We start from the raw sequence: 14,237 nt of genomic DNA on the forward strand, positions 1-14,237 counted from the left end.
GGAGGGGCACTATTGAGCAGATCGCTGTGAGCAGCAGGTCTCCAGCCTATTAGGGACACTCCAAGGAGCCACATAGAAGGTGCCTTAGAATCATCCAGGCAAGGGATGGAAAAGGGGAGTATTTATCCACCACCTCCCATTCCCAGTGGGTCCTGGTGGCAACTCCACTGCAAGTCCATGTTGGCACATGCATCCAAATGGTGAAAACGATCCATGCTGATATACCCTAAGACAGCAATAGAGAAGCCCCAGGATTGAGCAAGAGACTCCTGGTACAGCTGAAGTGAGTGTTATCAGACTAATACTACCCTGAAGCTGGATGCAAGAGCAAGGCTGAAATTAAGAGCAAGGCTGAAATTAAGATGTGAGGAAGGAGAAAGGACATATTGACATGACACCCCATTTACCATTCACTCTGGAGTAAATCTGGAATTATTCAGCCACTAATGCAGAACCCAGGTAAAGCATTTGGAGTGCAGGTGCTGGAGAGAAGAGCTGGTCCTCTGGTGTCAAGTGCCATCCACAATTAATGCTTTTGTCTTTCTGAATAACACTTATCATGTGCTGGATTCTGTGCAAAGCCCTTACATTGCCACATTTAATCCTCCTAACAATCACAGGAGGGAGTAAAATCATTATAATTGTTTTGGTTATCTATTGCTGCATGGCAAATTATCCCAAACTCAACAGCTCAAAACAACAAGAAACATTTATTATTTCATCTCCTTCCTGTAGGTCAGGAATTTGGGAGGTACATAATTGGGAGGTTCTAGCTCAAGGTATCTTATGCAGTTGCAATCAAGACATCAGCCAGAGTTGCAGACATCTGAATGCATCGCTGGGGCTGGAGGTTGTGCTTCCAAGATGGCTCATTCACATGGTGCTGGTTGCTGGCAGGAAACCTTAGTACCTCCCGTATGGGCCATTCCTCATGCTGCTTGTCTATCCTTAAAACGTGGCTGCTGGTTTCTCCCACACTGAGCAATTGAAGAGAAAGGGCAAGGCAAAAGCCACACGGTTTGGATTATCTAACCTCAGAAGTCACACACCCTCGTTTTTACAATAACCCATGGGTTACGTAAGTCAGGCCTAATGAATATGAGAGGAGACTACACACAGGCCTATAGACCAGGAGGTAGGAATCAAAGGCCATCTTGGAAGCTGGCCACCACAATCATCATTTAACAATTGAGGTTAGTGGGGCCCAGGGAAGCAAAGCAAGTTCCCCAAGCTTATACAGTAAGATGTAGACTTAAGATTTGAACCTGGGGCCAGGCACGTTGCCTCACGCCCATAATCCCAACACTTTGGGAGACCGAGGTGGGCAGATCACAAGGTCAAGAGATCGAGCCTATCGTGGCCAACATGGTGAAACCCCATCTCTACTAAAAATACAAAAATTAGCTGGGTGTGGTGGCGTGCACCTGTAGTCCCAGCTACTCAGGAGGCTGAGGCAGGAGAACCGCTTGAACCCGGGAGGCAGAGGTTGCAGTGAGCCGAGGTCGCGCCACTGCACTCCAGCCTGGTGACAGAGTGAGACTCCGTCTCAAAAAAAAAAAGATTTGAACCTGGCTCTCTCTAAGTTCTATGCTTTATTACTGTACTATACTGTCTCTTTAAATAACCTAATCCTGAAAACCAAAGATATTTATCCACACAGGGAAACATTTAATCCAAAATAATATCAAAAAGAAAAAAAAAAACAGTGGAGCCTACCAGTAGACTTAATTTGGCACAAATTTCTGACTCTAGCTTTCTTTGTCCACAAACTAAGTTGTCAGATTTATAAACACAGGCATACTTGGGCCAGAATTAATCAAATGTTACATGGTATAGTGCTTTTTCTAAAGGCACAATCTGAGAAAGTTTAATTTAGTAAAATAAACTTACTTCAAAGCAGCCCAGATGGTTTCAATACTACCTTTTAAAAGGGGAGGAGGGAAATTTAGGGTATGATAATGAGACATGAAAAACCTTCTGTCCTCTCTATGGGATGGAAGCAAGGACTGCTTTCTTCTACTTCTTATTTAGAAGACATGAGAACCAAAGGCCTGATGACTCAGTGTTGCTGTAAGTCATCCAGGATGCTGAACTCAACTGCTTTGCGAGAAGCCTGGGGTTACAGTTCTCAGTAGCACAGGGCTGTGCAATTAAAGCAAAATGTGAAAACCCAAAAGCAAAGAAAGGTATGTTAAAGGATATTCTCCACCTGTACCCATGTAGTATTACCAGAGGGCCCTAATATAATCATTTAATGAACCCTAAGTATTGGAGTAGAAACATGAAAAAAAAGGAACGTTTGTCATGCTTTAGTCAATATCAAGTACTTTGGCATTTGAGTCACATGCAGAAAGTCGAGAGACAATATTCTCAGTGTAGAGGGAGAAGCTATGTTCTCAAGACCTCCTATTAGTCACTTCAAGTCCTAGCTTTGATCATTCCACAGCATCTGCAGGCCCACCTGCTAATGTGGGAAGGAAGCCATTCAAAAGCTATAAACCATTTGAGATCTCACTAATGAGGATGTCTGTCTGACTCTCCCAGGTTCTGTCCTCCTCTTCGACTCCTCCAGAACAATACCCCATTGTTCAATGTAAATAACAATTGTAGAGCTTCAAGTACTAGTTCCTTCCAACTACAGTCATTCTGAAAGCTTTTGCTCTCTGCATTTCTTTCTCTTTTATGAAAGTTAACAACAAACAGGCAGATCACGGGCTGCAATCCACAGAGTAAATTAAAGCCATTCCATACTCAACAGTTTCCAGACATTTTTCGTATCTGCAGACCAGGCCTACAAACTCAATTATTTTCATTCATTTCAACTTCTGTTCCAAAGCCCTGAGAATGGAATAAATTAGGCGGCTGATCTTTAAAGCACTATTTCTTTAGAGAATGCAATTCACAGGATAGACACCATTTCCTACGGAAAAACAGCTTTACAAGTAGGGTAAGAGATACGCAACTGTGTTCAATGAGATTTCAACGGAGACAGGAATGTTGAACAAAAAGAAGCAGAGGCTCCAAATCAATAAAGCACCTTGAACATTCCAGGGTCTTTGATCTTAAAAAATGAAGCTTTGGAATACCACTGTAACAGTCTTCTGGAATATTTCCAGTTTTGTTATTTCCTGAGAGAAAGGAATCTCAAAAACATGTGGACATGCAGAAATCTCATCATGTTTTTTGATTTCATCTCCCGGTCCCATACCTTTTCAGATGCACTCATGCTAACCCTCTGAGATACATTGCTACAAAGGATGTATACATTTGTGTGGAACAGAAAATCTCCAAATCAATTTGAAGACAAGTGCCGAGACAAAAATGAGTGTTTAACCTGGGCTCTCTGAGTCAGGGGGCATTGAATAGTGAGATACAAGAAAGGTTAAAAAAGAAAAAGAAAAAAATGCCAGAGCTTCTGATGAATGGTGGAGAAAGTGCTTCAAGCAATTCTCAAAATTAAAAATCAACTTTGGTTCCCACCTAAAGCCAGAAATATCAATACAACCCTTTCCACAATACCAGAAATAAGTGGATATATTATGACATGGTGAAGCTTAAGCTCTGCCCTCCCAGGACAACTCTGTTCCTCATTTTATATTTGTAGTTTTCAGTTATTTTTCTTATATAATCCTCCCTCAATTGTTTAAGATTTAGGGTCTTTAAAATGTGTATTCATTTCTTCACCACACATTTGCAGAAGCATTCCTGCATTGCTTTTTTGTTTTGTTTTGTTTTTTAACAAATATAACCAAACATAAAGAGCAACAAAACACTTCAAGCTGGTTACCCAGTGACTATGCTTGAAATCCTTCAAAGGCTTCCTATGATACTTTGAATAAAATCCAGACTCCTTACTGTATTCTGCAGAACCCTCCATGATCCAGCAATTTCTTCCTCAATCCCAAATCATTCTGTTCTCCCTCTAACCCATATTCCGATCACACCAGCCTCCTTGCAGCACCTCTGCATTGCCAATCTCTTTCCTACCTCAAACCCTTTGGTCGTTGTTTCTGCTATTGCACCCTTCTTCCCCTTTTCACATTGCTGGCTCCATCCTCTTTAGGGGCTTCTGGCCCTACCTGATTACTCTAAATAAATAATCATGCTCTCTATCTCCTCACTCCCCCTCGGGGTTCTCTATTATACCCCCATGTTCTACTTTTTTTTTTCTTAGTAACTGTCCATCTCCACTGCAATCCTGCAAGCTCCATCAAGGCGGCAGTGGTGTTTGTTTTGTTCATCACTACAGAGGATCCAGCTCCTAGTCAGTGCCTGATGTGTAGTGCCCGCTCCATCAAACTGTGTGCAGGCCGGGCGCGGTGGCTCACGCCTGTAATCTCAGCACTTTGGGAGGCCGAGGCAGGCGGATCACAAGGTCAGGAGATCGAGACCATCCTGACTAACACGGTGAAACCCCGTCTCTACTAAAAAAAAAGCTAGAAAAATTAGCCGGGCGTGGTGGCGGGCGCCTGTAGTCCCAGCTACTAGAGACGCTGAGGCAGGAGAATGGCGTGAACCCGAGGGGTGGAGCTTGCGGTGAGCCGAATCGCGCCACTGCACTCCAACCTGGGCAACAGAGTGAGACTCCGTCTCAAAAAAAAAAAGAAAACAAACAAACAAACAAAAAACTGTGCAAAGAATGGTGAATGAGTCCTGCAATCAATTAATTTCCCAGTAATTGAACATAACTCTTTAAAGCACAGAAACTAATAAGAACATCAACAATAACAATTTCGGTGGAAATCTTCCCATGTCTTTTAAAATTGACAACTTGAATGTAATATAACACTTTCCTGGCAATTCTTTGCTTATTACAGGTTGGTGACTGTGCCCTGGGTGGTAGAGTTTGCCAGATAAGCCATCCCTGAATCAGTGAAGTGTGATTGAACAATTAAATGACTAAAATGGTATAGCCTCCATACCCATTTGAATTCTTTGCACTTCTAGTCTAAAAAGGGCAAGACAAATGCAATTGTGTTGTGGAGAAATATTTGGATTCTTTTGGAGAGAAAAGGAAAATCAAAGAAAAATATTATGCATGGTATGAATTGGGAGTTTATAATTCAGAAATTTACTAAAAATAATGACAAGAACCAAAAGTGAAAAAAGTAGCTTTATTTTTAGATATCTCTCACATGTGAGAGAATAACCTGATATTGGCCAATAACCAAATTAATTATTTGTTTCTCCATGAAGACTCCTTTCTGAATTAGAAGAAAGGAGAAAGAGGTGAATTGAAGAGCAGATTGAAAATGGAGATATAAAATCAATGACTCTTTTTTAAGGATGAGTCATCATGGCTTTTCTAGATGATTGATTGTGAAGTGGAAGAAATAGAACGAATTAAACTATAAGCATTTGAGCCCAGTAGTTCTCTGGGGCACTCTTCTCCACTATTTGAGCTATCTTTATTGCATAAGCTAAGACTAAAAACATTGCCAAAGTGAATTGGTTCTCCAGAGTTTCTAGAGTGCATTATTATCATTCTCTAAAATGAAAATACATCTGATACTTCAAAAGACACATTGTTATGTTTTTTACTGTTTTGATTATATTTCATCTCATTTTGAAAATGATTGAAGTAGCTTATAATAAATACACATAAACAATAAGCAAGTAAATAATTGCAATTGGAAACTAATTCTAAGTGAAAGACAATTATATCTAAGCTAATATCAAGAATGGACAATGACATTACATTTAACTCTGAGCTTTCTAGATGCCAAAATAAGGGCCAGTGATGAATTATGCATTGTTTATCTGAACAAAAGAATTGTTTATTTAAGAGTTACACATCTTCTAAGACATATTTATGCATTTATTGCATGGATCCTTTTACAAATGCATTTAGACAACATAATAGACAACCACAAACAACTCCTGTCCAAATGTTTATAGGTTCACTAATGCATACCTACATATTAGTAAATAATTTATTTATGCACAAGTATGCTATGTGTGCATACATGTATATTTCTGAGTTACAGCATGTAATCTATATACACACATGTACATAACCATACATACAGATATACATATATGAAGTATTATGTTGGTACAAAAGTAATTACGGTTTTGCCATAGAACGTAATGCAAAAACTGCAATTACTTTTGCACTAATCTAATAACTCAGAGAAAGTGTTTCTCTAAAGGGGTAATGAAGTTGTGTAGATTGCTGGCAATGATGGCCCCAATTCTTTTCATCCCTGCGTGCTAACACTTGGTAATGTGATTTTGTCACTCCCTTGTCAAGTGGTAGAGTATAGTTCTCTTCCCCTTGCATCTGAGCTGTCTCTGTGCCCAGCTTTGGCCAATAGAAATGACTTTGTATGACTTCCTAGCCTGGGCTTCAAGAGGCCTTGCAGCTTCTGCTCTCACACTCTAGTCCAGGCTAGCCCTCTTATGGATAAAAGCACATGCTAGCCCTCTTGAGGATAACAACCACCCTCAGAGAGAAGCCCAGCTGATGGTCAGCACCACCTGCCAGACAGTTGAAGAAAGCTTCTTTAGGCCATCTCACTCCAGTCGAGACACCAGATAACTACAGCTGCATGAGTGATCCCAGGAGAAGCCAGCAGAAGAACTGCCCAGCTGCAAACAACTCAAACTGGTAACCACCAGAATCATAAGCTAAATAAATTATTGTTTTAAGCCATTGAGCTTTAGGGTGGTTTTTATATAGCAACTGTTGATATAAGATTCAAGGTATAAAATTTCCTTATTTAATAACAGAAAAAAAGTGGAGTAATCTAGGGAACTATGGTTGCTCACATCACATTTCCCTAAGTTCTTTAAGGAGTTCTGAGAAAAGGGAGATGAAGAATTTACTTAGCTACATGTTTTTACCCCTTGGGTAGAATAAGTGTAAACTTACTTTTTTTTACAATACTTGCTCTTCTGACTTTTAAAAAGATAAAGATTTTAGTTAAAGGAAAGAATTCCTAGCAACAGCCCACATATTTTCTATTTCCTATTGCAGTCAATATGTTCCTAACTTTTTGGCCTGAATTTTCCAGGATAGTCCTGAGTTGTCATCATCAATCTATGCATTATTAGGCCTAATCTTCTGATTTGGAGTTGGAACAATATAGAAGCTATGGTTTGGCTGTGTCCCCACTCAAATCTCATCTTGAATTCCCACGTGTTGTGGAAGGGACCCAGTAGGAGGTCATTGAATCATGGGGGCAGGTCTTTCCTGTGCTGTTCTCAAGACAGTGAATAAGTCTCACAGATCTGATGGTTTTATAAGGGGGATTTTCTCTGCACAAGTTCTCTGTCTTTGCCTGCTGCCATTCATGCATGATGTGACTTGTTCCTCCTTGCCTTCCGCCATGACTGTGAGGCATCCCCAGCCATGTGGAACTGTAAGTCCATTAAACCCTTTCTCCTATATAAATTACCCAGTCTCTGGTATGTATCAGCAGCATAAAAACTAACTAATACAGATGCTATATCTATATATTTTGAATACCAAAAGTATAATTGGCAAGTTAGGCATTTTCTTAAGGCATTTTCAAAGCCTGATCTGTATTCTCGCCAGATGGACAACACCCCCCAACTTTTCACAAAAGCATGTTATTCTTTTAATGCACGCAGATCAACAAAGCATGCATGTTGAAGGACGTGCTGTCACTGGTATTGAAGATAAGACTCACGTGGACTGTGGCAAAAATAGAAATGGGAGACCAAAAAATATGTCTAATCTATTAGTCCAACCCAGTGATGATGGTGACTTGAACTAGAGTGTTGGCAATGGAACTGGGGAAAAGGGATGACTTCAAGGTTTTCTTTGAAATAAAAATGACAGGCCTCACAGAGAAAAGAAACGAGTAACCTCTAATTCTGCTCTGAACAATTAAGTGGGTGGTAAAGGCACAAGGTGTGTGTGTGTGTGTGTGTGTGTGTGTAGGCAGGTTAAGTTTGAGATGCTTGTGAGACATCCAAGTATACATGTCAAGTATATAGTTAGATAGATGGGCCTGGAATGCAGATGAAAAATTAAAATGGGAATATTAAGTGTAGTGGGCAAAGGGGCTAGCAGAGGATAGTGAAGTTAAAGAAATCAAGTGTCAAGTCAGTTAGAGCTTTATAGGATCCATAGTAAGAGCTTTGGATTAATTCCAGTGGCTTTGGAAACTATGGGAATTTTTTTAATAGGGATGTAAAAAATCTGAGTTACATTATAAAAATTACTTTTGCTGCAGTGAGAAGTAATGTGTGGAAAGCCAAGTTATTATAAACTAGACATGATGGTGGCCTGAGGTAGCATGTTAACAGTGAAGACAGTGAGCAGTGGCTGGGTTGGGGACATGACTTGAAGGAAGAACCAACAAGACTTGCTGACAGATAGATGTCCTGCAGAGAATATTCTTGAGCAAATGAGCTATGAGGATAACAAAATGAAATAGATTTGAGATTTCAGAAGTGATGCAATTTCTGGATTTAACAAGATCCAAGGCATGTCCACAGAAGCGTGGACAGCACCAAAAAAAAATTTAAAAAGAGAGAGTGAAAATTAGGAAACCATGCTGTTAAATGAAAAATGAAAACTTTGTATAAGGTATATTGATAATCTTGTGACTCTTACATCAGCAGTGACCATGATGACACAAACAATCAGCTGTGTCCTGTTTTGTCCATTTGACACAATCCTGTAACCAAACAGCAATCTCTCTACAGATCTTCCCAGTAACCACCACCAGAAAACAAATACAGTCATGTACCACATAACAAATTTTCAGTCCACGATGGACCGCATATATGACAGTGGACCCATAAAATTATTATGGAGCTGAAGAATTCCTATCACCTAGTGACATCATAGCCATCCTAATATAGTACAACGCATTACTCACGTGTTTGTGATGATGCCGGTGTAAACAAACCTACTGTGCTGTCAGTCATATAAAAGTGTAGCACATGCAATTATATACCCCATATAGTACTGGATCATAAATGACTATGTTGCTGGTTTATGTATTTACTATACTATACATTTTATCATTCTTTTAGGGTATACTCCTTCTACTTGTTAAAAAAAAATAATAAGTTAACTGTAAAACCGTCTCAGGTAGGTCTTTCAGGAAGTATTCCAGAAGAAGGCATTGTTGTCATAGGAGATGACAGCTCCGTGGGAGTTACTGCCCCTGGGGACCTTCCTGTGGGACAAGATGTTGAGGTGGAAGACAGTGATATCAATGATCCTGACCCTGTGCAGGCCTAGGCTAATAGGGGTGTTTGTATTGTCGTTTTTAAATTTTCATAGAAAAAGGCAAATAGGATAAGGATATTGTATTAGTCAGGGTTCTCTAGAGGGACAGAACTAATAGGATAGATTTATATATAAAGGGGAGTTTAATAAGAACTATTGACTCACACAGTCACAAAGGGAGGTCCCACCATAAGCCGTCTGCAAGCTGAGGAGAAAGGAGAGCCGGTCTGAGTCCCAAAGCTGAAGAACTTGGAGTCTGATGTTCAAGGGCAGGACACATCCAGCATGGGAGAAAGATGTAGGCTAGAAGACTAAACCAGTCTATACTTTCCACATTTTCCTGTCAGCTTTTATTCCAGCCGTACTGGCAGCTGATTAGATGGTGCCCACCCAGATTGAGGGTGGATCTGCCTTTCCCAGTCCACTGACTCAAATGTTAATCTTTGGCAACACCCTTACAGACACAGCCAGGAAGAATATTTGCATCCTTAAATCCAATCAAGTTGACACTCAATATTAACCATCACAGATATCAAGAAAAAAATAGTTTGTACAACTGTAAAATGGACTTGCATTTTTAAGCTAAGTGTTATAACAGGAGGCAAAAAGTTTTTAAAGAGTTTACAAAGAAAAAATTTTTAGTAAGCTGAGGTTAAGTTAATATCAAAGAAAGAAAAATATTTTTTATAAATGTAGTGTAGCCTAAGAGTACAGTGTTTGTGAAGGCTACAGTAATGTACAGTCCTGGGCCTTCACGTTCATTTACCACTTACTCACTGACTCACCCAGAGCAACTTCCAGTCCTGCTGAAAGTTCCATTCATGGTAAGTGCCCTATAGAGGTGGACCATTTTTATCTTTTACCTCATTTTTACTGTGTCTTTTTTGATGTCTAGAGATGTTTAGGTACATAAATACTTACCATTATGTTATAATTGCCTACAGTATTCACTATAGTAACATGCTGTACAGGTTTGTAGCCTAGAAGCAATAGGCTACACCATATAGCCTAGTTGTGTAGTAGGCTATACCATCTTGGTTTGTGGAATTACACTCTATGATGTTCACACAATGAAAAAAATCACATAATGATGCATTTTTCAGAATGTGTGCCCATCATTAAATGATGCATTACTGTTAATCAAAACAACCACCATTACATAACATAAAACAGGCATATCTTGGTGCCCAGATCCTCACAGTTCCCACAAAGAAGTGCACTCTTGCACTCTAGCCTTGACATGATGCCACATTCAGATGAGCATCCATCCAACATCAATCAAAAAGAAAAACTGAAAAGGTATTGAAATCTTTTCAGTAAACATTCACAAAATGTCCCTGGGAGATTTCATCCTCAAACCACTTCAAAACCTCTTTTTGCTCTCAAAAATCCACAAAACCAGGTACTGCAACTGTCCCCAGCCTCCTTTCTGTCTCTACCACTTCCCAGAATTTTCTCTGAAACCTGGCCCACTCTAGTTTTTTCTTTCATGTCCTTCATTCTCTTAATCTTTTTCATTCTGAGGAACTATTTGGCCTAACCTTAATCAATCAAGCTCATTTTTGTCCTTTTCATGACCCAGTTCTGCATTACGAAGGCCCAGAAACTAAGCTGGTGAAGTCAGTGTTCTCCTGAGCAAACACAGAAGAGAAAATGCTGTGATATTTCTTCGTCCTGTCACAGAAGTCACGATACTTAGAGCAATGCTTCTCACATTTCAGCATGAAGCAGAATCACCTAAAAAGCTTGTCAAGGCTGGGCACAGTGGCTCAAGCCTGTAATCCCAGCATTTTGGGAGCCCAAGGTGGGTGGATCACCTGAGGTCAGGAGTTCAAGACCAGCCTGACAAACGTGGAGAAACCCTGTCTCTACTAAAAATACAAAATTAGCTGGGCGTGGTGCCACTCGCCTGTAGTCCCAGCTACTTGGGAGGCTGAAGCAGGAGAATCGCTTGAACTTGGGAGGCAGAAGTTGCTGTGAGCCGAGATCACGCCACTGCGCTCCAGCCTGGGCAACAAGAGCGAAACTCTATCTCAAAAAAAAAAAAAAAAAGAAAAAAAAATAGCTTGTCAAAGTGCAGATTCGTAAGCCCATCCTCAGAGACTTTAGTTCAGTAGGTCTGAGTGGGGCCTGAATATGCACATTTCAAACAAGCTCCTAGGAGGATACTGATACTGCCAGCCCACCAACCTCATCAGGAGCGGCACTGGTAGAGCCCCTGGGAAAAATTCCTAAAGGTCTTTTGTGCAGAATACAATTCACCACAGCATTTGATAGTAATGCATATCTATGCTTTTCTTCTTTCAAGATATATATGTGTATATTCATACTCTTTCAGAATAGGTTAGATGATAGAAGATTTATCATAGATAGAACTCATTCAGGAAAAAAAGAGAGGGAGGAAAGTAAAGAAGAAGTAAGGAGAGAAGAAGGAAAGAAGGGAGAGAAGGAGAAAAAGGAGAGAAGGAAGGAAGGAAAGAAGGAAGGGAGGGAGGGAGGAAGGAAGGAGAAAGAGAAAGAAGGAAGGAAGGAAAGAAAGAAAGAAAGGAAAGAAAAAAAAGAAAGGGATGGAGGGAGGGAGGAAGGAAGGAGAAAGAAAAAGAAAAGAAAGAAGAAAGAAAAAGAAAGAAAGAAGGAAGGAAAGAAAGAAGGAAATAAAGAGAAAGAAAGAAAGAAAGAAAGAAAGAGAAAGAAAGGAAGGAAGGAAGGAAGGGCAGGAAGGAAGGAAGGAAGGCAGGAGGAGGGGGAGGGGGAGAGAAGAGGGAGGGGAGGGAAGGAAAGGGAAGGGGGAAAGAAGGGAAGGGAAGGGAAGGAGGGATAAGAAGGAAGGGAAGGAGGGAAGGGAAGGAAGGAGACAGGGAAGGAAGAGACAAAGAAAGAATTTGGGATCCTCCCTGTTCACTTGTCCAGCCACAAGTGGTAAGTCCCTCTACCACATTGCCACCTGCTAAGGATGGGCATCTTCAGGGTACAGGCCTCTAGGACAGCAATGTTTATTGCTCCCTTCCTGCCTATTATCTAATCTGATAACATCTCCAAGATTCCTGCAGATGGCCACAAACTCTACTATTATATAGCCAATGCGCCTGCAATAATGTGGGCATCAGAAATGTCTGCGGACTAAGGCAGCTCAGACACGGTTTCTCAAACCTTCAAATGAGACTCCTCCACAGTGTCTCACCCTTTGGCCCTGCTCACAGTTGTTGCACAACTGCAGGTTTTATCATGAAAAGTCATCAGTCCTCTTCCCCATCTCTCTCTAATACTATCTTCATTCCTATGAAGCAACCACCTTTTACTATTTTAGTTGTTTCCTAAAGTATTTGCCTCTATATTTCTAAATTGTGTTTCTTTTTTTCTATTTTATATAATATCTATTTTTTTCTACTATAGGTAATGCAAATTTAGCTCCCTAAACTATGCTTCATACAGGTATTTTCCTTCCTCATCTTGGAACACAGTTTTATTACTTCTGAATAAATCAGTAGATCATGTTTTTATTATGACTGTAACTATGATTCATCATTGAGTCAAGTAGTGTATTATGATTGCATTTCCCCGTCTTAGTTCATTTGCGCTGCTATAACAAAATATCATAAACTGGGTAATTTATAAACAACAGAAATTTATTTCTCACAGTTCTGGAGGATCAGAAGTCCAAGATCAAGGTGCTGGCAGATTGGATGTCTGGTGAAGGCCTGCCTGCCTCCTGGTTCATAGACAGCTCTTTTCACTATAACCTCATATTGTGCAAGAGACAAGGGGTCTCTCTTGAGCCTCTTTTATAAGGGCACTCATCTCATTCATGAGGGCTCTGCCCCCATGCCATTTTCATTCCCAAAGACCCCACCTTCTATACCATCACCTTGGGGGTGAGAATTTCAGCATTTAAATTTGTGAGGGAAACACACATTCACACCTTAGCATTCCCTCTTTAAAATAATTTTGTGTTATTCGTAAAATAAATAGCTTCTTTTTTACCTACATTTCTTTCTTTGAGGCCCTGCCTAAATCTTCCTATACTCTTCGATAACTTTCCATTTAATTTTCTACATGGGCAAAACTATCGTATTTATGTATCAGTTCCATTTTTTTTCTCCTGGAAACATTTTTCCCAAGCCTGCCATTATCCTGTACGTGATGCTGTCGGCCTGCAGGATTTCCCTTCTCTTTCTCATTCTGAATCCCTGGTGTCCTGGATTCCCTGTCTTCCTCTTTCTTGATTTAATCCCTTGTTTTGTAGGATACATCCTTCAATAGCTTACTGAGAAGAGTGTGTGGGAGATCTAAAAATAATAAAGAGACCATGTCTGCTTGAAATGTCTTTATCTTAATTTCACAATGGTTTGGTCATCTCTTGAAGTATACATTTCTAAGTTGGAAATAATTCTTCTCTGAAATTTGAAGCATTACACCGGTGCCTTCTAGCTTCCCGTCTTGCTTTCGAGAGACTGGATGACGTTCTTAGTTTGGATCCCTGTACGTGGCTTAATTCTGTTGTTTTTTCTATGGGAACTCCTCTTTTTAGCCATATTTCTGAAATATCATGAAATTCAACAAGACCTGGAACAAGTTTATTTTCAGTCATCATTGTATTAGGTACTCAGCGCCCTTTTGTATCTAAAAACTCATGTCTTTCAATTCTGAAAATTTTTTGGTATAAATCTTTGATAGTATTTCTCCTCTATTTTCTCTATTCTCTCTTTCTGAATTACATGTTATTTGGATGCTAAAATTATATTACCTTCTAGTTTCCTTATATTTCTCTCCCATTTTTCACTCCTGACTTTTGATCTACTTTCTAGAAGTCCTCAAACTGATCCAGGTTTGGTGGCTCATGCTTGTAAGTCCCAGCTACTTGGGAGGTCAAAGCATGAGGATTACTTGAGCCCAGGAGTTCAAGGCCAGCCTGAGCAACATAGCAAGACCTTGTATGTTAAAAAAAATAAAAAATAAAAAAAACTAAAATAAAAAAAAAACACGTCCTAAAACTTATCTTCTAAACCTTCTATTGAACTGTTTACAT

Source organism: Pan paniscus, chromosome 3 (genome assembly GCF_029289425.2).
Source record: "Pan paniscus chromosome 3, NHGRI_mPanPan1-v2.0_pri, whole genome shotgun sequence".
NCBI classification, from domain to species: domain Eukaryota; kingdom Metazoa; phylum Chordata; class Mammalia; order Primates; family Hominidae; genus Pan; species Pan paniscus.